At 48.1% G+C, this 17,118-nt stretch overlaps 1 protein-coding gene across 1 annotated transcript in view; it reads right to left on the bottom strand.

Moving 5' to 3' along the window:
* The window catches only part of CLCN4 (chloride voltage-gated channel 4), an 81,327-nt gene extending 66,157 nt beyond the window's left edge, over nt 1-15,170 (bottom strand). The window contains exons 1-2 of the mRNA XM_055266993.2: nt 14,680-15,170; nt 13,229-13,491 (exon numbers count right to left, since the gene is read on the bottom strand). The gene's annotated coding sequence lies outside the window, so the exon portion shown is untranslated. The remainder of the gene's footprint in view (nt 1-13,228; nt 13,492-14,679) is intronic.
* Between the last annotated feature and the right edge of the window lie 1,948 nt (nt 15,171-17,118).

Below are 17,118 nucleotides of genomic sequence, written 5' to 3'. Positions count from 1 at the left end.
TCTTGGAGGCACGTGCCTACTTTTCTCCAGACTTCGCCCCATAAGCCTTTTCCCTTTGTTGATTTTTCTCTGTGTCCTCTTGCTTTACTAAATCATAGCCATGCATATGACATGTGTCAAGTTTTATGAGCCCTCCTAGGAAATCACCGGACCCAGAGGTGATCTTGGGGGCCCATGACACAGCGAGCACCATTTCCTAGAGTTTCCAAAGTGTGGAATTAGGCTCCAGTCGCCCATTGCGTGACATGAACAGCCCGGCCCTAATGGCTGCCTTCCTTTCCTAGTCTTACTTCCCCACTCCCCTCCCAAATCAACTTGCACCAGAAACCTCATTTCAGGTTCCACTTCTGCAAGGACCCAAACGAAGGCAGCATCACATGGCATTTTATATTTCTTCAGCCAGTTATGCCCTTGCCTGTGTAAACCCATGTGAGTGATCTTTACCCCTCCTACACAAATGGGCAAAACCTAGGGCTAGGCAAACAGTTATTAGAAATGACATTAAAAACACAATCCATAAAAGAAAGAAAGTGGTAAGCTGTACTAGTTGGGTAAAGTAAAACTTTCCCTTCATTTAAGAATTCAGAGCCGGACGCGGTGGCTCACACCTGTAACCCCAGCACTTTGGGAGGCCGAGGTGGGTGGATCACCTGAGGTCAGGAACTCGAGACCAGCCTGACCAACATGGTAAAACTCCGTCTCTACTAAAAATACAAAAATTAGCCAAGCGTGGTGATGGGCACCTGTAATCCCAGCAGCTACTCTGGAGGCTGAGACAAGAGAATCTCATGAACCCAGGAGGCGGAGGTTGCAGTGAGCTGAGATCGTGCCACTGCACTCCAGCCTGGGTGACACAGCGAGACTCTGTCTCAAAAAAAAAAAAAAAAAAATTCAGAAAAACTCCCTAATATACTTTATTGATTGATTGCCGACAAAGATCAGTCCCCTAACAAAAAGGTTCAAGCTGTGCTGAGGCTTCTGGCAATTTGGGGACAAGGACAACGTGGGCACTAAAATGGCCTGTCCTAGGCTTCCCGACAGAACCCTGGTGGCTTATCACTGTCTAAACCAGTGGTTCTTCAGCTTGAATGTGCATCAGCATTACCAGGAGGGCTGGGGAAACCCAGACTGTCAGGTCCCACCCTCAGAGTTTCAGATCCAGCAAGGCTTGGATGGGGCCGGGGAATCTGCATTTCTAAAAAGCTTCCAAGGAGGCTGCTGCAGCTGATCCAGGGGCTGCACATTAAGAGCCACTGGCCTAGTATAATCTTTTGTTCCCTTCCTATTTTCCACTCATTTCATGACCTGCATCCTTGCCATTGTGTTTTAATCACTAAAATTTTAATATTGTTTATATTAATATTTTTAACATCAATCTTATTTAGAAACTGCGTTTTGTTTACAAACATGCTTCCTCCCATATTTGGCTGTGAGCTCCTTGAGGGCAAAGGCCTGTGTTACTCATCTCTATTTACTATCTGGACCTGCACAAAATGAAGTGTTTGCTGAACGTTGCTATACAGAAACAGTGTCCACTAAGCCACAAAAAGCTTAGCCAGGCACACATACTACCTCTATTCTACAGGGAGTGTTATTAATACTATATCCATCAATAGATATAAAACTCTATCAAGTAGTCAGCTATTGAATGCTTTGGACATCACTGCATAGACATGCTCAAGAATCAAGATAAGAGGCTGGGCATGGTGGCTCATGCCTGTAATCCCAGCACTTTGGGAGGCCGAGGCAGGTGGACCACCTGAGGTTAGGAGTTCAAGACCAGCCTGGCCAACATGGTGAAACCCCCATCTCTACTAAAAATACAAAACTAGCCAGGCATGGTGGTGCACACCTGTAATCCCAGCTACTTAGGAGGCTGAGGCAGGAGAATTGCTTGAATCCAGGAGGCGGAGCTTGCAGTGAGCCAAGATAACACCACTGCACTCCAGCCTGGGCGACAGAGTGAGACTCCATCTCAAAAAAAGAAAAAAAGAAAAAAAAAGAATCAAGAAAGATTTTTATCTGTACATGTACAGAGAACAAAAGGCCATGTAGGCCAGCCTGAAGTCACTGCCATGTCAAATGTGAGTGGCTTTGAAATGTCCACCGTCACCCACCAGTTTTATAATTTGTAGCAAAATTAAAAATTTTTAAAAAGAAAAACAGAAAATATTTTTTTAAAAAGAAAAAGACATGATAAAAATTTGTAGCAATGCCTGTCTGAAAGGCATACCTTCCCTTTCCTTACTGGGTTTTTTTTTTTTTTTTTTTTTTTTTTTTCTGAATTCATCTTGTTTCCCTTGTTACTTTTCACTCATGAAAAGAGTTGGGCTGACAAAAACAGGCGTCCTCCTGATATCCAGCCACAGGCATTCGACACAGAATCAATGGAGCCTGAGGGAGTGGACTCTGGACCCATAACAGAGGCTAAAATCACCACAAGCTGAGGGTTTCTTATCAGCCCGACAAGACAAACCCTTCACTGTTTTTATCCAAGTAGAGGTGGAGGAGGTGACAGCTTGAGAGGGAAACTGCCTTAAAAATCCCTTTAAGCTCTCTCAAAAAGTTTCTCTGAAATAAATGTAGATACACTGACCAGAACATTCAATATAGGAAATCTTGTTTACACAAAGATTTAAACTATTAGACTATGTAATCCCATAGATAGAAGAAGCTCAACAAACCCCGAGCACACACAAAAAATGGAGAAAACTACACCAAGGCATAGCATAATCGAACTGTTAAACAAGTGAAAAAGAGGATCTCTTAAAAGCAGTGAGAGAAAAGAGACACTTTACATACAAGGAAAGCTATTAGGCTACACAGGGCTATGAGGAGGAAAGAGGTACCACTCCATCCCATAATAAGAATGAAGCTCACAAGCCTAATGTCAAGTAAAAGAAAGACACAAAGAAAAGCAGACACAAAGGGATCCGAGATTCCATCCCTATAAAGTTCCAAACAAGCCGAAGGAACCGGTGGTGTTATTCAGGATAGCAGTTACCCTTGGAAGGGGACATGAGGGTGGCTTCTGGGAACTGGTCATGTTCCATTTCTGGATCTGGGCACTGTTACCCAGGTGTGTTCACCTTGTCACAATTCATCAAGCTGCAGGCTTACCCTTTGTGCACTTTTCTGCACATGGATTTCAACCAAAAGTTGACCAAAGGCAACCCAAACAAGCCATCAGCTGGAACTAAATCTCACCGCTTCACTTTACAAAAGTGAGGTTTTTCATTGGCATGCTTGCAACACTTCTTTGAAGTGCCCGTGAAATACTTTCTCTTTTCAAACACCCATTGCATCCTCTCTTGCAAAAATGACCTCCCACTGAAATAATTGAGGTCAGAAGTCTGAAAACCCTGACAAAGCAAAGGCGCTGGAGTTGGCAAATCCCCTGTGCAGCGGGCAGAGGACACGGGCTCCACGCTGTATTACAGGCTGCGGCAGGTTTCCCCGGTGCTGGAGGAAAAGGGGGCTGCTCGCATCGAAAATGACATCCCGCATCTGCAAACGCCGAATGCCCACAGTAACGCCCAGACAGCCAAACCCCACTGGCATTTGGGAAATATTTTACTGAAGTCTCCAGGCTATAAAGAGATACACGGGATATACATTTTCATCAAATACAGACCGTTGCCCATTTACTAAAAATCTATATATCCAAACTCATCCTCAAGATGCCCTAATTTATCATCAGTAGACCTAAACTTTGCATGAAGCTCCTCTCCTCTCCAACCCAGGAAGGAAAGAGAGAGAAAATACCATGAACAAATATGGAACGATCAGAGAAGAGTGGAGCTTCAGAAGGGGCAAAACGAAGGCAGCTATGGCCAGAGCCTGGGGAGCTGACCCAAGGAGAGACCAGCACTGGGCCTCCCCTCCAAGAAAGCTTTGGAGCTTTTGATTACTAGTCATTTCAGTTATCTGATGCTGCATCACTAATTACCATTTACACTGACCATTCACACAGTTTCTATGTGTCAGGAAGAGGGGAGCAGTGTGGCTGGGTCTTTCTGGCTCAGAGTCTCTCAGGAGGTTGTGGTCAGGATGTCAGCCAGGGTTGCTGTCATCTGAAAGCTGGACGGGGGCTCCCTCACATAGCAACCATCTTGCTCGCCGGCATCCCCACAGGATGGCTTGAATGTCCCCGTGACATGGCAGTTGGCTTTCTCTAGAGGGGGTGGTCCAAGAGAACCAGGAGGGTCTCTAATGACCTAGCTTTGGAAGTCACACACTGTCCCTTCCACGGTATCCTATTGGTGACACAGGTCAGCCCTGAATGGTTCCATATGGGAGGGGACCACACATGAGCATGAACACCTGGAGGTAGGATGGTCAAGGCCCATCTTGGAGGCTGGCTCTAATACAAAAGCTTTTCATTGCCTTATTCCACCTTGCCTGAAACCCCAGGAATTTTAATTTCATTTGTAATCATTTTGAGTCTTGCTTTTAAAACGCGGACAACTTTAGGATGATGAGGTGGCCAGGACTCATTCCACCCCTTCCAGCTAACCCTCCAAACACCAGAGGGGAGAAGACAGGAAGGCACTGACAGTGGCGGGAGCCAGGTGGTGGCCCCCAGTGAGGGGTGGAGGGCCACACGACCAAGGAGTTTCAAACAGGGGGAAGCTCAGAGCGAAAGGATGTTCAGAAAGAAACTGTGCCTGTTTCCAAATTCTGCCTCGAACCAGCGGATTCACTTCCTTTTTCCTCCTCCCACTTCCTCCCCGGCCCCGGCCCTGGCCCTGCCCCCAGCACTCTCTGTGTTCCTTCAACCACAGTCTGGCTTCCACAGGACTAGGCAGCTGGTGTGTGACCATGGCAGGCTTCCTATGGACCCAGGTCCATGCAGCCATTCGTTCCACGTTGAAACCCAGCCCACATGTTGGAAACAGGATGAGGCCAACCACATGTGGCCTCGGGTGACACAATGGCCTCAGTGTTCTCACACCCCCATCCCAGGGACAGGAGGGCTGGGCCGTGAGGTGTTTGTGTTGCTGGTGCCAAGAGCCAAGGGTTTGGAATTTCCCCAGAGACTTCTTCCCATAATAATAGTCACAACACCTTTGTACAGGGCTCAGTGTACCTGGCTTCATTCTAAGCACTTCCCCCGTGTATGAAGTACCGCCTCCCTCAGGCCCACGTTACAGTTACAGATAAGTTACAGATAAGCAAACCGCAGCACAGAGGTTAAGTCTCACACACAGTGAGGGGACAGCTGGATCCAGCCCAGGTCCCAGGGGCCTTTCTCCACAACAGCAGGCAGGCCTCTGCCACCTCAGGACCCAGAGCCACGTGCCTCCACAGAGAGGGCACTGGGGGCCACGTTTCTCCTAAACTGTGTGAGAATGGCTTAATTAAAGGCCCCTGGGTTGCCCTCTCACGCACCCACAAAAAATGCTGCTGCATGTCCTTGCTAGGGCTGCCGTAACCAAGCACCACGGACTGGGTGGCTCAGATAACAGGAGAGGGTTTTCTCCCAGTTCCGGAGGCCAGAAGTCTGAGATGAAGGGATGGGCACTGCTGATGCCTTCATTTCACCCTGATGACCTCTGTAAAGGGCCTATCTCCAAATAAGGTCACATCTTGAAGTACTGACGGTTAGGACTTGAATCTATGAATTTGGTGGGGACACAGTCCAAGCCATTACAGCTGCTGAAGACAGTGCGGGTGGGAAATTCCTCGCTCTTCTGGCACCTCCACAGCCTGGCCTTCCCTTCACCATTTTCTGACAGGTTTTCTCCACAACAACCTATTTTCTGCCTACCCAAGGTTCACACCCCCTCATGGATAAAAGGAAAATTTCAGGAGCCACTCACGACTAGCAAGTGTGTAAAGGCTAAATGCTGGAAGGCACCCAAAACGGCGTTCACGTGCTGTTCCTGGTGTCCTGGGACACCATGGTGAAGAGAGGCAGGCCACTCTGACCAACACAGGGGCTGACATTTGAGCCAATTCCATGTTTGGGGTAAAAGGCGAGCTGGTACAAGGCGTGACTAAGCTAAGAGAACAATCTCCCGGCTGTCATCGTGGCGGTTGAGCCTCCTATCTGCTAACCACAAAGGCCTTTTCACCCAACCAGCACCTCCAAGGGTTAGAGTGGAGGGCGAAAAAATAACTTTCATATTTAGCCAAATCAACCCAGAAGGGAAGCGAAGAGCCAAGAGGTAGGAAGACACAGTCAGGCCATCGGGAAGCATCGTGAAACTGCGGGCAAGGCCCAGGGGGGTGGCAGCCACAGAAAGGAGCCACGGGCCCAGCACCCAGGACCAGGAGCAGCCTCCCCCATAAGGAAACACGGCGTTGGGGTAGCTCTCACATCAGCAAACCCCAAATGCATCCTGGGCGCCCCAACTGCTGCAGATGGAAAGAGGGGAACACCACCCTCAGGGGGAGCGCCCACCCACAGCCTCTCCTTCATGACCCTGCTGTTCCCATGTGTCGTCCCCAGGGCAGGTCAAGGGCCTGACCCCAGCCTTCCAGGACTCACCTCTTCTGCAGCTTTAAGAAGGGTTCAAGTCCCCTCTGTGAGGAAGGCTCTGGCCTCACATCTACTTTCAACCCAGCCAACAGCAGGCTCTCTGTTGAATACGAGGGGGCTGAGTGCTCAGGGCTAAGGGAATAGCCAGTGCAAAGGCCCTGGGGCAGGGCAGGACCACGTCAAGAACAGTGTGAAGATGGCAAGCCAGCAGGCAGGGGCTTCCATGAACCCCCGATTGCAGGTCACTGCATCCCACAGGAGCGCACGCAACAGGCGGTGCAGGGCGACCAGGGCCACTTGGAGAAGGCAACAAGGGAACAACTGTGGGGGTTGACCCTCCAGCCACAGAGAACAGCCAATTCAGAGACTCAGTGGCAGGAACAAATGGGCTGGGCCCGAGGACAGCAAGCAAGCTGTGTAGCCAGAATCACCAGAGCCACCGGCGGCCTGACAGCTTGGGAGACTTCAGCCACGAAAGAGAGCTTTTCAGGTGTCCTGTGGGAATGTGCATGGCCATTTCCTCTGCTGTCCCTGGGAGCCACCGCCCGTCAAAGGTGATGCTGTGACTGAGCCGGGTGCATGAGGACACGTGTGCAGCCTCCACGTCCTGCCCTGTAGTTCACGCTACCCTCCCACGCCAGGCTTCTTTGATCACCAAGGGCCGACTCTGGCACCTAGGACAACATTGCTGCTAAAGAGGTTAGCTCCTCAGTCCAACTCACCTGGTCACCCTGGCCACTCCCCTTCTGGCCTCCATCCTCGCCTCCTAGCCTCCTCGCTGGCCACCCTGCTTTCTCTCTCACCCACCTCTGACTCTGCTCCTGACAGCAGCCAGTCCTTTTAACCCAGTCTCAACATGTCACTCCCCAACACAGGAGCATCCAGTGGCTTTCCATCACACTGAGGACAATCCAGGGTTGACATCACGACTGCCAGTTCCAGGATGGCCTGCCCCCTGTGCCCCTCTGAGCACCTTTCCCCACCCCTGCTCTCTGGGTCACTCTTCTTTGCACATGCTGATCTCCCTGCTTTCCGCAAACACCTCCTGTCCTGTCCTGCCTCAGGGCCTTTGCACTGGCTGTTCCCTCAGCCCTGAGCACTCAGCCCACTGTGCTCAAGTGGCTCTCTCTCCATTCGGATCTCTGCTCAAGTGCGACCCCTCAGAGAGGCCTTCTTGCCCTCCCTAACCAGCGTTTGGAGTCCAGTGCTGTGCACCCTTTGCTGTCCATCCTTTCACTCAACACACAGCCTATCCAACAGCTATTTCCTCTTCCCTCAGCTCAAATCAGTCCCGTGAGGGCGGGAACCTTGTCCATTTGGTCCTACCATATGTCCCACTGCCTAGACTTGTAGGACTCAACTGGGGGCAATATTGTCCCCCAGGGGACATTTGGCCATGTCTAGAGACATTTTTGGTTATTACAGCTGGGAGAGGGGGTGCCACTGGCATCTAGTGGATGGTGGCCAGGGATGCGGCTCAATACCCTACATTGCCCAGAACAGCCCCCCATAAAAATGAATCATCTGGACCCTAACGTCCATAGCGTCAAGGTTGAGAAACCCTGGCCTAGACGCACAGACCCAAGGAATATTTGCTGAATGAAGAAGTAATTAAGGGGCTGGGAGCAGTGGCTCAAGCCTATAATCCCAGCACTTTGGGAGGCTGAGGCAGGCACATCATCTGAGGTCAGGAGTTCGAGACCAGCCTGGATAACATGGTGAAACTCGTCTCTGCTAAAAATACAAAAATTAGCCAGGCATGGTGGTGCGTGCCTGTAATCCCAGCTACAAGGAGGCTGAGGCAGGAGAATCGCTTGAACCTGGGAGGTGAAGGTTGCAGTGAGCCAAGATCGAGCCACTGCACTCCAGCCTGGGCAACAAAGAGAGATTCCATCTCAAAAAAAAAAAAAAAGAAAAGAAATGAAAGCCATTTAAAAAAATACTTATCACACACACACACAAAAACATTCCTGCACATAAAAAAGCCACCCACTGAAAATGTGGTTAAACAAAGGTCTTGTTACCAAGGGAAAGTGTGTATGGGGAAAGGGATAGGAGGGGGGACTGTCCCCACACACCTCTTCCCCCAGGTTGGTAGAAGACATGCGTCACCACACTAAGCCCCTTTGGTCTGCTACTGCAAGGCTGACAGGTGGTAGAGGAGGCAGGTAAGGCGAGGACCTCTGGGGCAAAGTGGCTGGGGGCTCTGGCCTATGTGATGGGGGCACCTGGAGCACAGGTTAAGCCCTCGGCTTCACCCCCAGACCTATTCAATCAGAATCCCCAATGTGTCTAAGGGTTTACATTTCTTTTCTTTTTTCTTAATTTTTTATTATGAACATTTTCAATTACACAGAACATCATCCAGAAGAATCCAGTGAATAACACCAATCAGACTGAACAGTTGTTCACATTTGGCTCTGTCTGCTTTGTCTCTTTCTCTCTCTTCATTTAACTGAACCATTTAAAAGTAAATTATTGATCTTGAAGCCTGATTTTCAAAGGGTCATCTGGGGACTCCTTGGGCTCCCCAAAACCCTTGAAGGGAGTCCATGATGTCAAAAACATTTCACAATATTCTGACATTGTTATTTGCCTTTTTCTAAGTTCATTCTCTCATGAGCATACAATGGAATTTTCCAGAGGCTAAATGACATGCGATATTGAAACAGATTGAATGTAGAACCAAGTATGAGAATTCATCTGTCTCCTATTAAGACATACATTAAAGAGATCTCAAAAAAACATCAAAAAAAGAAAAAAAGTAAATGATTGCTACCATGACATTTTATCTCTAAACACTTTAGTATGCATCTCGAAACAATAAGACTTTTCTACATAAACACATGTATTAGCTATCTATTGCTGCCTAACAAATTATCCCAAAGCATAGCAGCAGGACACAAACATGTCTCATGTCACTGTTTCTGTGTCAGGAACCCTGGAGTGGCTTAGCTGGTGCCTCAGCTCAAGGTGTCTCACAGGGCTGCAAGCATCTCAAGACTCAACTGGGGCTGGGCACAGTGGCTCATGCCTGTAATCCCAGCACTTTGGGAGGCCAAGGTGGGCGGATCACCTGAGGTCAGGAGTTCGAGAGCAGCCTGTCCAACATGGCAAAATCCCATCTCTACTAAAAATACAAAAATTAGCCAGCCGTGGTGGCGTGTCCCTGTATTCCTAGCTACTGGAGAGACTGAGGCATGACAATCACTTGAACCCAGGAGGCGGAGGTTGCAGTGAGCCAAGATCACCACCACTGCACTGCAGCCTGGACGACAGACCGAGACTCTGTCTCAAAAAAAAAAAAAAGACTCAACTGGGCCTGAAGGGTCTGCCTCCAAGCCCACTCACACCCTCACACCATCAGCGGGTCTCAGTTCTTCTCAGGCTGTTGGAACGGACCTCGGGTTCTCACCACGGCAGATGGACCCTTTTGTAGGGCTGATCACGACATGGCAGCTTCAGTGTAAGCAATCCAAGAGAGAAAACACACCCCAGGCAAAAGCCCCTTTACACTCTCATGGTGGAAGTGCCACTCCCCCACCCCCTGCTAGACGTATTCACTGGAAGTTCATTACTTGGTCCAAACCAAACCCCAGGGGAGAGGGTGATGCCAAGTTGCAGCTGCCAGGGGTGGGGATCACTGCATCTGTCCGAGGGGCTGCCGACCACATCACAGACTGTGACATCTAATCAAAGCAGCAGCAGTCTCCCAGTGTCACCTAATAGCCAGTCACATCAAAGCATCTCCAAGCATCCCCAAAATGCCTGTTACACGTTTGTTTGGGCCGAATCCAATCGAGGGCCACAAGTGATATTTGGCTACTCCGTCTCTTAAGTCTCGTTTGATGGAGAATACCCCACCTCCCTTTTTAAAAATTTCTTTCACGATATTACCTTGTTGAAGAGACAAGGCCAGATGGCTCATACAGAGCACCAAGCCCACCGGAGGCACACAGGAGCGTGACAGGCCTGCCCTGGGATGGCCATGGACTGAAGCCTGTGAGGACGGTGGCGTGGGCAGTGGATGGAGCCAGCTGCTCTCATCCCACCCCTCTGTACAGTGGGTCTCCTCACCGAAGGCCAACCTCCCCCACCAGGGCTTTCCTATCTCCCCCAGGAGACCATTTTCACGGTGCCAGGAAAGATGAGACAGAAAGAGAGAGAGAGAGAGCAACCTGATGGCAAGGGAAAGGGAACGCAGGGGAGGGACACATCAAAGTCCAAAGCCTGGGGCACAAGGAAATGTTTTCTGGCCATTCTAAGCACCCCCCCCCATCACCACATACACACACATAGTAAACATGTCCCCCCCTTGCTACGCTGCTGCCACCCCTGCTTCCTGTCTCTCGGGAGTTTCCCAGCCTGCAGACCCTCTCACTTCCATCCGTCCCTCCCCAACAGCCAAGGAAGCAGAGTCAGCAAGCACAGTTGGCCCCACTCTACAGATCCGGCAGCAGCTCTGCGGGGTGAAGTGATGCAGCCATGGCCACCCTCCTAGGTGTCAAAGCCAGATCTTTAGATGCACGTCCTGGACTGAAGCTTAAAGCATGAGACCATGTCTGCCCTAAGCGAGTGTCCGCGTCACTGGGGTGCGGGCAGTTTGTATTTGCCTCCTCCTAGCTGCATAGACATTACCACCCTCTCGTCCTCACGACGTCCCGCACCAGCACCAGATGTCGTGTCGTTTCATCCTCACAACACCTCCAAGTGGACACTGTTATTCTCATTTTTGCAGACAAGGAAATGGACTCTCAGCTGTTAGGTCTAACCCAGGGTTAGAGTGAGTATGTCCAGGGACGTGCTCCAGGTCTGCTGAGCATGAAGCCCCGGCAGGTTTCAACACACGTTCATCTAGTGCTCTGCTTTTTTCCTCTTTCCCTAACACTCTCCTTTCTGCCAAGCTAGCCTCTCAGCTACAAATGGCATACAAACAGCTCCTCCCCTTTTCACAGAAGCTATTTCTGGAAATTCACAGCATAAAAACGCCTTCACATTGTGTTTTCCAATATATATGACATTAAGAAAGGGAATCAGATTTCTGATCAAGGGCTTGGCATCAAACCAATCGTAAGAAAATGAATTCTTGGAACCCGAAGAAGAATATTTCGAGATCATCTCAATCAGTGGTTCTCAACAGGGGACATTTGGCAATGTCTGGCAACATTTTTGATTGTCACAACTGGGGGCTGGGAGGGGGAAGTGCTACTAGCATCTAGTAGGTGGAGGTCAGAGATTCTGCTAAACATCCTACAATGCACAGGACAGCCTCACCACAAGGGGTTATCTGGCCCCAAATGCCAGTAGTGCCAAGGTTGAGACACCCTGACCTAAATCCCTTTGTTACTTTGAAGACGAGATAGCCGAGGCCCAAAGACACAAAACGACATGTCCAAGGCTGCACAGTCACAAAGCCAAAAGTGGAATCTAGGTCTCTATTAGATCCACCTCTATCATCTGCTTTGCTCTATCTAGGGTTGGGCTGGGGGAGAAGGGAGGGTGGGGACCCGGGATCTTAATTTGTGTAACCAAACTGAACCAAAGGAAGAAAATTGCAATAAACAAGTTACTAAATTACTGCAGCAACACATCTGGGTGTCCCAAATTCTGAAAGAAATGCCTCCTTCAATTATTGATGGAAATAGCATTGCTTTGCAGGCCCCCCAACGTTGCTGGTTGGTCAAATTATTCATGATGTGAGTTCCAATACAGTTTAGTGACAACAAAGCTTCCAGAAGGGTCAGGTTTTAGAGGGGAAAAAAATGCCACATTCTTCCCCTAAGGGTGCCCACACACGTCCTGGCTATAGTTTCTTCGTGACCCCGAGAAAGGCATGTAAACGCTCTAGAAAGAGTCCATTAAAATCCCCCACCCACTGTCATGCTAGAACTGAAGTCACCTGACCCCCCTCCATCTGGCGCTGAGTCATCAAGCCCCTCCATTCAGCAAGCGAATTATCAGCGAGAGAATTAAAAAGAACTCTGGGAATTCTTAGGTTTTGGTGTTATCTCCACCCCCACTCTCTGCTAAAGATCATTTGGTTCTTAGAGATGTAGCTGTCTCTTACACTCACATGTTATCTTTGGAAGCTGCAATTTATTTTTATTGTATTGGATACCGTTCTTTTTTAATCTACTTAAAACACCTGGAAGGAAAAAAAAATACATTTCTCACGTATGCCCTGTAAATGCTGGAACCTTGCAAAATAATGCAAAGCAATTTAGATTGCACATCTGGCTCTTAAATTGCTAACCAAGAAGTTTCCACTCCCCAGCCCGCTTTTGCTTTGAAAGAAATGAGGCTAATTACTGAGGACAAAGGCCTGTAATTAGTAAACATGTCATTATTTAAGAAGCAGAATGACACTAGGAAAACACTTGATAGTTACCTCTTAAAAGCCCCTCTGTCTACTTAGAATGCATGCAGTGTGGTCACTTCAGATTTTGTTCCCCCGCCGGAGCGGTTTTTTTCCCTCCCCCGTCTTTCTGTCTGGCCCCTGCCCACTTTCTCGGGGCGGGCACGCCAAGACCCAAGTCACGCGTGGGCCTGCCACGGGCCATCCCCGGCCGGGTGCATGCAGCTGCAGCAGGCAGCTGTGGGCAGCAGGCGCCGCAGCAGCCAGAGGCCCCACTTTGGGTCTCTGGGGGCGCAGCCGGGCTGCAGGCCCGCGGGCCGGGCTCCACCTGCAGCGTCCGCGCTGCCGGGGGCGCCGGGGAGGGCATCCAGGCGCCACGCGCCCCTTACCTGCAGTGCCGCATCGCGCCCGCGGCCGCCCACCTGGACAGCATCCTCGAGCATCCTTTCTTCAGCGCGACGGCTGCGAGCGCCGTGACATCACCAGGAGGCGGGCCCCACGCTGCCACGTGACGCCTTCCGGGCGAGGCAGGGAGGTGTGCGCGGGGTGGGGGGAAGACCCTGGAAGTCCCGGGAGGTGAGGGGCGATGGCCAGAAACCCTCGCGCTGGCCGCCCCTCAGGCGTTTCGCGTGATGTGTGCAGCTTGCCTGGCCTTTCGCGAAGAATTATGAAAAACAACACACAGGAGGAGAAATCCAAATTATTACAGGCTCCAAGCGTGTAATAGGATTTCAAAAGAATTAGCAATAAGGGGATTACAGTGAAAGGAAATACAATTTCATGTTTTATTTTAAAACTAGTGTTTATCAAATGCAGTGGAGAAATAAACATTTTGTGCAAATCAAAATGACACAAAATATAGCATGGACATACTTTGCCTAGAGTTTCTATGTTTCAAGCCGTATATCGACTATTATACCAAACACTTTAGTTCAAAGCAATTCATTGTGGAACATTATACTAATTGCACGGATGAATAATGCTTTAATTACTCTGAATAGCTGCATTCCAATATTAATTTGTATTTGCCAAAGGAAAAAATGGTGACACCACGTATTTCTACTACTTACTTAAGTATGTGATGATTTAAAATAAAGCACTGTTACGTGAGCATGGTTGTATTTGTGTCTCTGTTTTCTTACAGCTTCTGGCAAGGCATTTAATCTCTGAGACATGAGTTAATTCACAATAACTCATTATTTCACATTTTCTAATTTTTATCACATTCTGAAGAAGTGAGTCATTTTACTATCACAGAAAATATGTACAATGTCAACATTTCTCATTCACAACTGATACAGCCTTGCCTAGAAAGACTTTAGAAAATTACAACTGTGATAATTTTGTAAATTTGAAATAGCGTATTTCAAACTTAAGCAGTGCACATATAAACTTTTCTTTTGCCAAAATACACAAGCGTTTTTGAAATGTAAAAGGACAAAAGCAAAGACTGCTTTTATTTGTATTCCAATTGCAAATAGATTCATTTACTTTCACTTGAGTTAAAAATCACAATTTTAACATTCCCTTTGCTCACAGCCCTGAAAGAGACATGAAATAGATTGTTTTACAAGCAGGTTAGAGTTAAATTTACTTGCAGTTTATTCCATCAGCCTTCGTGTCCTTCTATATTTAACCCTGGCCCTTATACCATGATTCCCTCCAAATTAACCAAATTTCTGTTCGGAAGGTTAATCTCTAATTTGGGGATAAATACAGCCCTTGACTCTCACAGCGATCAATTATTTTCAACACCAGATTTTAAAAATCAACAAAGTCGCAGTGTAGTTTACTAGGTCACTCCTCTCAAATTTGTTTTTCTGAATGATAAGCAGCTTACCTTCCGCTTTCAGATTCTGAGATATAAAGTTAAAACGCTACCGAAATCTCCTGCTCCTTTGGGTTGAGGGTCTAATGGAGGCAGAAACTGACAAGCTCATTTTCCTGCCAGAGGCAAATGTCGATTTCAGCCCAGAGGGCCCCGGAGGCCGGCTGGGAGCATCACGTGCTCGGCCCAGCCACTCAGCCCTGCCCAGCCAGCTTGGTCACCTCTTGGCTCCGGAGCCCCGCCGTGCCAGTGTCATTCGCCTCTTATCCCCGGAGCATTCATGTCCAGAGAAAACCCGGCGTCCCGGAGACAGGACGCCCCACCCTCAGGGGCTGGGCTGCACGGAATTCTGTGACCGGATTTTCCAGCATCAACGGGAGGTGGTGGGTATATAAAATGCCCTGCAGCCTGAAGAGGATGGTAGCACGGTCCAGACAGCCTTGCTCCGTGTTCCGGCTTGGCTGAAATGACGAAATACAGGCAACCTTCTTCATCCTCGAGCAGTTTCTTTGCAGTAGGTTAGTTTCACCTTCTCTTTTTTCTAGGTGATTGCTCAATTGTAAAAAACATTGCAGCAAACCGGCAATTCAGACAAGGCCCATAACTGGGCCAAGCAATTCTCAACAGAATGAGAGAGCTCTCTGAACACCTTCCACCCTCGCCTTTCAAATTGTCATTTTAGCCAAGATTAAAAAACAAAACCAAAAAAAGCAAAAACCAATACCACCCATGGGAATGTAAGTTGAGCAATCTTTCTGGTGGTCTGTTTAGCATTTTTCCTACCAAATGCCTTACAAATACACAGTTTCACCAATTACTCCAGGCCCTACAGCTGTTGGTATAATGTGCTCCAGCAACTTGATGTCCAAGAATTTGTCCTGGGGTGTGGGGAGTGGGGGTGGGGGGAAGAACGGTGTGCAAACCCCTGACTAGGGAAAGTTTGCTGCAATATTATTTATGATCTCAAAGCACTGGAAACAAGTTAAATCTCCAAAAACAGGGGATGTTTTAAATTATAAGACATCTGTGCAGTGGAAGAATTAAAACTAATATGGTGGTACACACGGATGTAAAAAGACATCTGCGGTGGATTAAATGGAAAAAAAATGGAAGCTTCAAAGCGTTATGTGCTGAGTGATCCGTTGCTTCTATGTAGGTGTAATATATTTATATCTACACATATACCTTTACGAACACAGAAAACTATTAGGAAATGAATTCACCAAAGTATCAAACATGGTATCTCACTGGTTAGTGGGATTAAGGGTGTTTTAAATTTTTCTTCTTTTAAGCTTAGAGATATTGTCTAATTCTTCCACAGTGAATATGTATTGCTTTTATAGCAAGAAAAAAAAATGTTTTCTTAAAAGCACCATATAGACATGATTATGGAATAAACAGTTTTGGCTAATTTTTTAATGCAGATTTCATTACTTGAAGATCCTGAACTCTTAACCACAAAGCCCCGAGGGAACAATTCCTAGCCATCCTAGATTATTCTGCTCATGAAGACCTTTAGGAAAGAAAGTGCCATTCAGGGGCCATTGTTAATATTTAATCATCTGTATGTCCAGTTTTAATTTCTCTTTCATTTAAACCTACTTCTTTTTATTTTGCCCTGTGTGGAGATAGAAACCTGGTTATTACCATCCTTCATGAAAAGATTCTTTCAATAGTTACGGAATAATAACCTTTGAGATTTTGTTCATTCGAGACAGGGTCTCGCTCTGTCTCCCAGGCTGGAGTGCAGTGGCACAATCACGGCTCACTGCAGCCTCAAATTCTTGGGCTCAAGCAATCCTCCTGCCACAGCCTCCCAAGTAACTGGGACTACAGGCTCTTTCCGTTGTCTTCACAGATTTCTCTTTCCTATCCCTTTGAATCTTCTACATTTTTTCTCTTATCTGCCAGTTTTCTACAGATGTAATACAAGGTTTAGAACAGTGGTTCTTAATGGGGTGATGTTGCTCCCTTTCCCCCAGGGGACATTTTTGGCAGCCACAACTGAAGTGGGAGGAGCCGTGTGCTCCTGGCATTGAGTGGGTAGAGGCCAGGGCTGCTGCTGAACATCCTACAGTGCACAAGACAGCTCCCTCCCCCCTCCTACCTCCCGGGACGATGAACATTTCGGCCCAAAATATCAACACAATAGTGCTGAAGCTGAGAAACCCTGGTTTTGAATTACTGATGGAGTATAATTTGATGCCCAAGATGTTCCATTTCCCAGCCATTTTCAAGAGTTCCCCATTGTATGTGTGCTGGAAGCTCTCTTCATTATAAATCCCTTAAAGGTAGTACTCCGGGCATGTGGGACGTGTCATTGCCCACCTGTGTGTGCCCCACAAACCACCTCTGAAAAGAGACATCGGGAACTGCTGAGGGTGTTGTCTCTAGGGAGGAAAACTGTGTGGCTGAGCACAGAGGTGGATGGGAAGTTTTCATAGATTTGGA

This window comes from Symphalangus syndactylus, chromosome X, assembly GCF_028878055.3.
Source record: "Symphalangus syndactylus isolate Jambi chromosome X, NHGRI_mSymSyn1-v2.1_pri, whole genome shotgun sequence".
Lineage (NCBI taxonomy): Eukaryota > Metazoa > Chordata > Mammalia > Primates > Hylobatidae > Symphalangus > Symphalangus syndactylus.
The sequence above is the reverse complement of the archived record's forward strand: the minus strand, read 5'-3'. Positions and strand labels throughout refer to the sequence as shown.